This window comes from Penaeus japonicus, unplaced genomic scaffold, assembly GCF_977035675.1.
Source record: "Penaeus japonicus unplaced genomic scaffold, GWHDUDI00000001_assembly GWHDUDI00000021, whole genome shotgun sequence".
In the NCBI taxonomy this organism is placed as follows: domain Eukaryota; kingdom Metazoa; phylum Arthropoda; class Malacostraca; order Decapoda; family Penaeidae; genus Penaeus; species Penaeus japonicus.
Genome location: NW_028234423.1, coordinates 31,860,084 through 31,870,083, shown reverse-complemented (window position 1 = coordinate 31,870,083; position 10,000 = coordinate 31,860,084). Strand labels below are relative to the sequence as shown.

The window sequence follows — 10,000 nt, the reverse complement described above, 5'->3', positions numbered from 1 at the left end:
TCCTTCCCTCTCCCCCTCCCTCTCCCTCTCTCCCTCCCTCTCCCTCCTTCCCTCTTTCTCTCCCTGTCTCTCCCTCTCCTTTTGGCGTGTGAGGTTTACTCATGGGCGAGAGTGTTGCCATATGGAGAGTTTTGGTTTTGTTCTGGAGGGCGCTGCAGCTGCCGGAGACGCAGGAACATCGATCCTGTGTCCTCGCTCCGCTGTGTAACGTCTTCCTCCTTCTTCCTTCTTCTTCGTTCGCCCTTCTTCTTCTTCTTCTTCTTCTTCTTCTTCGTCCTTGACTCTTTTCTTCTTTTCTTCTTCTTCTCTTCTTCTATTTGGTCTTTTTTTTTTTTTTTTTTTTTTTTAAATCTTGCTTCTTCCCCTCTTCTACTTCTTTTATCTATTCCTCCCATTTTCTTTCTTCTGTTTCTTCTCTTTCTTTCACTTTCAAACCCTTCTTCTTTTCTTTCTCTCTTTCTTCTTCTCTTTTATCTTCCCTTCTTTCTCTTTCCTCACATTTTTTTCTTTCTCCTCCTTCGTTCTTCATTTATTCCCTTCTACTATTTTCCTTTTTTCTCCCCTTTTCTCTTTCTTCCCTTCATCTTCTTCTTCTCCCTCTCTTCCTCCTCCTTCATCCCTCCCCCTATTAACCCTCCATTCCATTCTACTTCTGTCCTTCCCCTTCTAACCCTCTCTCCCTTTTTCTTTCTTCCTTCTCTCCCTTCTTCCCTCTTCCTTTCCTTCTTCTCCGTTCGTCCTTCTTTCTATCCCTTTCCCTTTGTATCTTAATCTTTCGCCTTCTTCTTCCCTTCTTCTTCTATCCACATTTTCCACCCACTTGATCTTCCTTCCGTTCTCCTATCATCATTATCATTATTGTTATTGTTTTTATTATCATATAAATTTATCATTGTTGTTTTCTTTATTGTTTTGATTTTGTTGTTGTTATTGTTATATCATTTCTGATATTATTATTATCGTTATTATGGTTATCGTTATTACAGTTATTATCATCACTAATTATTATTATTGTTATTGTTATTATCATCATTATTATCATTATCATTATCATTATCATTATTGCTGTTGTTATCATCATAACCACCATTATTATAATCTTCTAATCCTCCTCCTGCTCCTCCTCATCTTTTTCTTCCCCCTCCTCCTTCTCCTCCTTTTCTTCCTCCTCTTCTTCCTCCTCCTCTTCTTCCTCCTCCTCCTCTTCCTCCTCTTCCTCCTCCTCATCTTCCTTCAAAAATCGCTTACTCTATTTTACAGTGTGGGTGAACACTTTACAATCCCTCTAAATCATTTAATTACTTGATATCGAAAAGTAAATTATATATCAAACATAAGTAACACTTAACAATTCAAAGTTGTTAATGTATCCTAAGCATTTCATAACGTGTGTGTATGATTGTGTATCCGTGTGTGTGTGTGTGTGTGTGTGTGTGTGTGTGTGTGTGTGTGTGTGTGTGTGTGTGTGTGTGTGTGTGTGTGTGTGTGTGTGTGTGTGTGTGTGTGTTTGTGTGTGTGTGTGTGTGTTTGATACATCCATGTGACTGTATGTTCGTGTGTGGTGTATGAGTGTAATTGTACGTGCGTGATCGGTATATTAATGCGACGATATGTGCGTGATAGGTGTGTATGTGTGATTGTATTTGCGTGCGAGATGTATTGAGTGATTGTATGTCCCTGTTTGAGAGTGATTGTATGTGCATGCGCCGGTACAACACGGAAACCATTTTGCATGTTTCTTTATATTTTCGTAATTTCCGTAATTTTCGTGAAACGAGACAATGAACCAATAATACAATCATAAGGCCTGCAACATTGCAATATATACATCATATCGTGTGAATCATACCAGATATTTCACCTATCGTAAGTACTCGTACTTCACACATATCTCATAGCATAAGTTCTATCACATTTTCAAACCCATCATAGGATCCAGATATCATAATTCCAACCATATGTGTTTCCTATCACATATTTCATAGCATAAGTCCTATCACATTTTCAATCCCGTCATAGGATCCATATATCATAATTCCAACCATGTGCTTCCTATCACATATCTCATAGCATAAGTCCTAACACATTTTCAATCCCGTCATAGGATCCATATATCATAATTCCAACCATGTGTTTCCTATCACATATTTCATAGCATAAGTCGTATCACATTTTCAAACCCATCATAGGATCCAGATATCATAATTCCAACCATATGTGTCTCCTATCACATATTTCATAGCAAAAGTCGTATCACATTTTCAATCCCGTCACATTATCCATATATCATAATTCCAACCATGTGTGTCTCCTATCACATATTTCGTAGCAAGAGATTTATCATCAACTCACTAGTGGATTTTGTATCGTGATATGGTAATAATTGAAATTATTTTGATTTTATCAAAACACTTCAAGAACATTGCTATCAGCGGATGAGTTTAATGCATGTTTGTCTTTATATATTACTAATAATCAATAGCAATTATTGATTATTACTCTTCTTTATGTTTTTTTTTCAGTAACCATTATATAGGAACATTTATCATATTTATTTCATTTACTTTGTGGAATATAGAATTAGATAATTTTATAGTGACTCTGCTTGATAATGGTAATGATAATGATAATGACAATAACAATAGTAATACTGCATTAATAATGATAATGATAATGACGATAATTATGCTATGATGATAATGATAATGATAATAATAAAGAGGATGATAATAACGATAATGATACCTAGGAATATAATAATAACAATAACAATAATGATTATAATGAATAATAGTAATAATGATAATAATAATAATAATTATTATTATTATAATGATAATGATAATAATAATAATAGCAATAATAATAATAATAATAATAATAATAATAATAATAATAATAATAATAATAATAATAATTATCATTATTATTATTATTATTATCATTATTATTATAATTATTATTATTATTATTATAAAGATAATTGTAATAATAATGATAATAATGATGATAATAAGAGTAACAGATATAACGTTAATGGGAATGGTAATAATACTAATGATAAAGAAGATGATGATAATTATTATCATCGCCATAATTATTGTTACGATGAATGCCAACACCACTATCATTATTGTTATGAATGTTATTGTTGTTATCATTATCAGTATTATCAATAATACTATTATTGATATTACCATTATCATTATTATCATTATCAATATCCCGTCTATCACTGCTATCCGTTTTTATGTTCTTTGTTCTGTTTTCTAGCTGTTCTGTGTTTATCTATCTGGCTCTCTGTCTATCTATCAATCTGTTTTTTATTATTTTTTTTTCTATCTTGTCTTTGATGATTTGTTATCCTTTCCTCAATCTCTCTCTCTCTCTCTCTCTCTCTCTCTCTCTCTCTCTCTCTCTCTCTCTCTCTCTCTCTCTCTCTCTCTCTCTCTCTCTCTCTCTCTCTCTCTCTCTCTCTCTCTCTCTTTCTCTCTTTCTCTCTCTCTCCCACTCTCTCTCTCCCTCTCGATAGATAGATAGATAGATAGATAGATAGCTGTCTGTTCTGATGGTTTTCATCATCAACAACAGTCATCAACATCATCATCATTATCATCATCGTTGCTCTTCTTATCATCACCATCACTGTTTCCATTATCATCAGTATTATTATTGCCATCACCATCATATATTTACCGTTATTATCACTATTGCTATTATTCAACATTATCGTATTATTTAAATAATCATCATTATCCTCTTTATCATTATTAACATCCTATCATTACCATCATTTCCTCTCCTATCATACCATTCTTTCACGTCTTTGTTGCAACTCTTTCTCTCTCTCTCTCTCTCTCTCTCTCTCTCTCTCTCTCTCTCTCTCTCTCTCTCTCTCTCTCTCTCTCTCTCTCTCTCTCTCTCTCTCTCTCTCTCTCTCTCTCCTTCTCCCTTCCCTTCCCTATTGCACATCACTCTCTGCCGAAAAGCCTTCATTTTGCAACGGAAATTCAGGATTATGAAAATGGGTTATTGCCAGGAAGATTTTGCGCATGTGGGGAGGAGGGGAACACAAGTGCCGCTGTTGCAATATATTTTTTTTTTTTTTTTTTTTTTTTGAGAGTCTCGTCCTCTCTCTTTCTCTGAAATACATAGATACACACGTATAAACACAATATGTATTGTATGCGCCACATACACACACAAATATATGTACAAACATACGTACCAATACATATATATGTTTAAATGCACACATATACACCTACAAACATATATACAACACGTACACACACACACAGACAGACACATAGACAAACACATACGTACAAACACACACACACACACACACACGCATACATAACACACAAACACACGTATAAACACACACACACACGTACATAGCACACACACACGTACATAACACACACAAACACGTACATAACACACACAAACACACGTATATAACACACACACACACACACGTACACACATCCACATACACGCACACACACACACGTACACACACGAAGGAGGGCAACACCTAGAGACGAGCCACGAAAAACCACACCTTAGAGACAACGTCACAGCGGCAACATATCAACACATACTTGGCTGATCAATAGAGCCAACAGGAGGGGGGAAGGGGGGGGGGGTGTAACGGGGTTGTTCCTGGCAGGACGTGTGTGATTGGTGGGGGTTTTGGTAGGGGGTTGTAGTTGGGGTTGGTGGGGTCTTTTCCTCTTTCCCTTTTTACTTCCCTCGGTCCCTCCATCCTTCCTTCCTTTCTTCCCTCCATCCTCCCATCTCTCCTTCCTTTCTCCTTCCCTCCTTCTTTCCTTCCCCTCCTTCCATCCCACCATCCTTCCTTCCATCCCACCTTCCCTCCCTTCGCTCCCTTCCCCCACTCTTCTCCCCTCCCATCCCTCCCTCCCTTCCCTCCCTCCCTTCCCTTCCCCCATCCCTCATCCCTCCCTTCCCCCTCCCTCCCATCTCTCCCTCCCTTCCCTCCCTCCTTTCCCTCCCCTCCCTCCCCTCCCCTCCCTTCCCTCCCTTCCCTCCAGACGGTTCCCCTCGTGAGACAGTAGGGTCAAGCGACGCCTGCAATCCTAAGCAGGGTCACCTTGGCGCCAGGCTCTTGTCTGGCTAGACTGCTGAGCCAAGGGGGCGAGGGACAGGGGGGCTGGGGGGGGGGGCTAGATAGGGGGAGAGGAGAGAGGAGACCGAAAAGAAGCGATGGGGAGGGGGAGGGGGAAGGGAAGGTGGGAGGGGGAGGGGAAGGGTGAGGGGGAAACAGAGAAGGGAGAAGAGACAGAGAAGAAGCGATGGGGAGGGGGAGGGGGAAGGGAATAGGGGGAGTGGGAAGTGGGAGAGGAAAAGGGGGAAGAAAAGAGAGACTGACATGAGGCAATGGAGAAGGGAAGGGTGAGGCTAGGAGAAGGGTGGTGGGAAAGGAAGAAGGAGGAAGAAAAGGAACCGAAACGAGGTGATAGGGAGGGGGTGGGAGGAAGAAAGGTAGGGAGGAGGGGAGGCGAGAAACCAAAATAAGTGCGATAGTGAAGAGGGGGAGGGGGAGAAAGGAGAAGGAAGGTGGGAGAAAGGAGGGGGAGAAGGGAAAAAGGAGAGGGAATAGACATTGGTGAGAGAGAGAGAGAGGGGGGGGGGGGGAGAGAGAGAGACAGAGAGAGAGAGAGAAAGAGAGAGAGAGTCAGAGAGAGAGAGAGAGAGCCAGAGAGAGACAGAAAGACAGAAAGAGAGAGAAAGAGAGAGAGAGAAAAAGAGAGACAGAAAGACAGAAAGAGAGAGAAAAAAAGAGAGAGAGAAAGAGAGAGACAGAAAGACAGAAAGAGAGAGAAAGAGACAGAGAGAGAAAGACAGAGAGAGAGAGAGAGAGAGAGAGAGAGAGCCAGAGAGAGAGAGAGGGAGGGGCAGGGAGACCAACGAAATGTGGAATAAAACGATAAAAAAAGACGCCACACGCTATTAACGGTCTCTGGATTTGCGTGCGAAAGCGGTGTCTTTCGTCCTGGCGCGTCACGATACCCGCCTCCGAAGTTTTCCGACGACGACCGGAATCGCCCGATCGGTGCCGCTCTCTCTCTCTTTATCTATGTATCTGTCTATCTATCTGTCTATCTATCTATCTATCTGTCTATCTATCTATCTATCTGTCTGTCTATCTATCTATCTATCTATCTGTCTGTCTATCTAATTATCTTACATACTCCCTCTCTCTGTCTCTCTCTTTCTCTATATGTCTCTCTCTCTCTCTGTCTCTCTCTTTCTCTATATGTCTCTCTCTCTCTCTCTCTCTCTCTCTCTCTCTCTCTCTCTCTCTCTCTCTCTCTCTCTCTCTCTCTCTCTCTCTCTCTCTCTCTCTCTCTCTCTCTCTCTCTCTCTCTCTCTCTCTCTCTCTCTCTCTCCCTCTCTCCCCCTCCCCCCCCCCTCTCTCTCCCTCTCTTCCCCTCTCCCTCTCTCTCTCTCTCTCTCTCTCTCCCAATTTGTGACTGCTGTTTCGTAAAAATGTTATCGTGTTCGGCAATCCCTTTGGTATTTGATCGATGTTGCACCGATAAGAGAGAATTTTGTTTCTTTTCCTTTCATTTATGAATGGATTAGCTTCATACAAACTCTGGTATTATCTTCCTTTTTCTTTTATTCTTGTCATGTTGCAGATTATTTCATTCATTTTTCTTGTCTTCCGTTCTCTTGTCATTCGTCGCTTTTTTTCTTTTTTTTTTATTCCGTGTTTTCATTCTTTCTTCCCCTCTTCTTCCATCTCTTCGTGCTCCTCTCTTTTTCTTTCTTCTTTTCCTCCATCTTTTTTTTCTGTCTCTCTCTCGTCTCACCTACCCTTTATTTATTTCCTCCTTATCTATCTTTTTTCAATTAATGTTTTCTTTTTCTCCTTTTCGCCTTTCTTTCTCACTTCTTTTCTGTCTTTCTATCTCCTTCGTTTCTCCTTATCTCCTTTCTTCTCCTTTATATCCTCTTCTTCTTCTATTTCCACTTCTCTATGTCCTCTTCGAACATTTTATCTTCGTCTCCTCCTCTCCTTTACCTCCTCTCTCTCTCTCCTCTTTCACTTTCTCTCTCTCCTCTCTCGATTTCTCTCTTCTCTCTCTCTCTCTCTCTCTCTCTCTCGCTCTCTCTCTCTCTCTCTCTCTCTCTCTCTCTCTCTCTCTCTCTCTCTCTCTCTCTCTCTCTCTCTCTCTCTCTCTCTCTCTCTCTCTCTCTCTCTCTCTCTCTTTCTATCTATCTATCTGTCTATCTCCCCCTCTCTCTTTTTCCTTCTCTCTCTCTCTCTCTCTCTCTCTCTCTCTCTCTCTCTCTCTCTCTCTCTCTCTCTCTCTCTCTCTCTCTCTCTCTCTCTCTCTCTCTCTCTCTCTCTCTCCTCTTCCCCCTTTATCCACACCTTCTGAAATGAGTCTGCACCTGGCACTTAAGTCTTTGCCAGAGCTTAAGAGATTGAATGGGCAAACCCCCAGAGAACTGTCTTGATCTCTAGCTCTCTGATAACTGATTTCTTCATCTGAATATTTCTTCTTCCTCTTCTTCTTCTTCTTGTTCCTCTTCTTCTGTGTTCTTCTTCTGTGTTCTTCTTATTCTTGTTCATGTGGATATTTTCTTCTTCTGCTTCTTCTTCTTGTTCTTCGTCTTCCTCTTGTTTCTCTTCTTCTGTGTTCTTCTTATTCTTGTTCATGTGGATATTTTCTTCTTCTGCTTCTTCTTCTGCTTCTTCTTCTTCTTCTTCCTCTTGTTCCTCTTCTTCTGTGTTATTCTTATTCTTGTTCATGTGGATATTTCTTCTCCTGCTTCTTCTTCTTCTTCTTCTTCTTCTTCTTCTTCTGTATTCTTCTTATTCTGTTCACGTGAATATTTCTTCTTATTATTATTCTTGTTATTTTTCCTATTCTTCATCTTATTATAACTCTTTCAGTTCTCATTTCATTTCTGTTTCTTCTTCTTCAATATCATTACATTTTTTTCTTTTTCTGTTTTTTATTCTTATTCTTATTCTCATTCCCAATATATATAATTATTGCTATTAGTGCTACAGTGATAATTATTATTATTTATATCATTATTATCCTCTTTTTCTTCATTTTCTTCCTTTTCTTTCGTCTCCTCTCTTCTTCTTCTTCTTCTTCTTTTAGAGAGAAGTTGAATTTTTTTTCTTACTTTTTTTGTATGCGATATTGTTCTTGTTCTTGTTTTCTACTTCTACTATTACTACTACCATTTTTACTACAACTCCTACTACTATTACTACCACTACTACTGCCGCTGCTACTACTATTACTACTATTACTACTACTGCTACCAACGACTGTTGCTAGCCTCACTTCTATCACAATTGCAATCCTCATTCATGATTGGCAATGTTACATTTTGTTATTTTTTGGCCTATAGTAGTAAAAATATCATACTTAACATTGTTATTGGTAGTTTGCATACTTGTTATAATCGCCTTTATTTGTAATTATCATGGTTGTCCACTAAATATTACTTAACCATTATCTGCATGATTTGCGAACTTGAAGACTAAATACTTTGTTCTAACACCTCTTTGTGTGTGTGTGTGTGTGTTTGTGTGTTTCGACGTATGTGTTTGCATGTGTGTATGTGTGTGCGTGTGTTTCTGAGTTGATTATGTGTTTGTGTGTGTGTGTGTCTGACTATGTTTGTGTGTGTGTGTGTGTGTGTTTGACTATGTTTGTATGTGTGTGTGTGTTTGACTATGTTTGTGTGTGTGTGTTTCTGAATATGTGTTTACATGTGTGTGCGTGTGTGTTTGTGTTTGACTATGTTTGTGTGTGTTTGTGTGTGTTTGTGTTTGTATGTGTATGTGCGTGTATGTGCATGTGACAGCCTTCATTACACACACACGTACACATTAGACTGCCATAGTATAAGACGTACGCGTGTCTACAAGAGCAGTGGTGTGCGCATTGCAGCGACCTAATCGATCTGCCGAGAAATTCACATCAGGTCCGGGGTGGCTATGACGTCACTGTGTCAGCTGCAGACTCGGCCCTCCTTGAACGCAATGGACCTTTGTTCCTTCAGGAGTTGGGTGTGTGTGTGGGGGGGGAGGGGGAGGAGGGGGGAATTCGTTTCCCCCTCCTACTTCTTCCCCCCACTCCCCCTCACCCTTCACCTCACCTCTAACCAACCCCCCACCTGCATGTCTTAACTGGTACTACCTTTCTGTTTATTCTCCCTGTCTCTCCTTTCTCCCTCTCTTTCTCTCTCTCATTTTCTCCTTTCTGTCTTCTCCCTTTCCTTCTCCCTCACTCTCCCCCCATCTTTGTCTCCCTCTCTCTCCCACCCTTGTCTTCCATAACCCCTTCTTTTCTCCCTCACTTCTCCCCCCTCTTCCTTCTACCCAATTCTCCTTACAACCTCTTCCCCTTCCTACCCTTATACCCCCTACCCTTCCTCCCCCCCTACCCTTATACCCTCTTCCTCCCCCCACTACCCTTCCCTTCTCCCTACCCCCTCATATCCCCCCTTTCTCCTCCCTCCTTGCTCCCTACCCCCTATCATTCTCTCCCTCCCCCACTCCCTCCCTCACCCTCACACCCCCTTCCTCACTCTCACACCCCCTCCCTCCCCCTTTCCCCCTCCAATCTAACACAAATAAATGTTTAATTATTAAAGCTGAGAGCAGAGGCGTGGTGACTTCATTCGGGTGTGGACAAGCGCAGTCTTTTCAGACGTCCAGGGCACACTTACTTGAAAGTTTCATGGGGAACTGAAATAGATAGATAGATAGATAGGTAGGTAGGTAGGTTGGTAGGTAAATATGAATACATACGTACACACACACACATACATACATACACACACATACAAACACACGTCTACACACACACGTCTACTAACACACACATACATACAAACACACACATACACACACACACGCATACAGACACACACACACACATACACGCACATAAACATACACATATATATATATATACACTCATGTACACAC

At 40.5% G+C, this 10,000-nt stretch overlaps 1 protein-coding gene across 1 annotated transcript in view; it reads left to right on the top strand.

The window, feature by feature from the left end:
• para (sodium voltage-gated channel paralytic) overlaps nucleotides 1-10,000 on the top strand; it is a 145,365-nt gene that overhangs the window by 5,177 nt on the left and 130,188 nt on the right. The gene's annotated exons all lie outside the window — the stretch shown is intronic.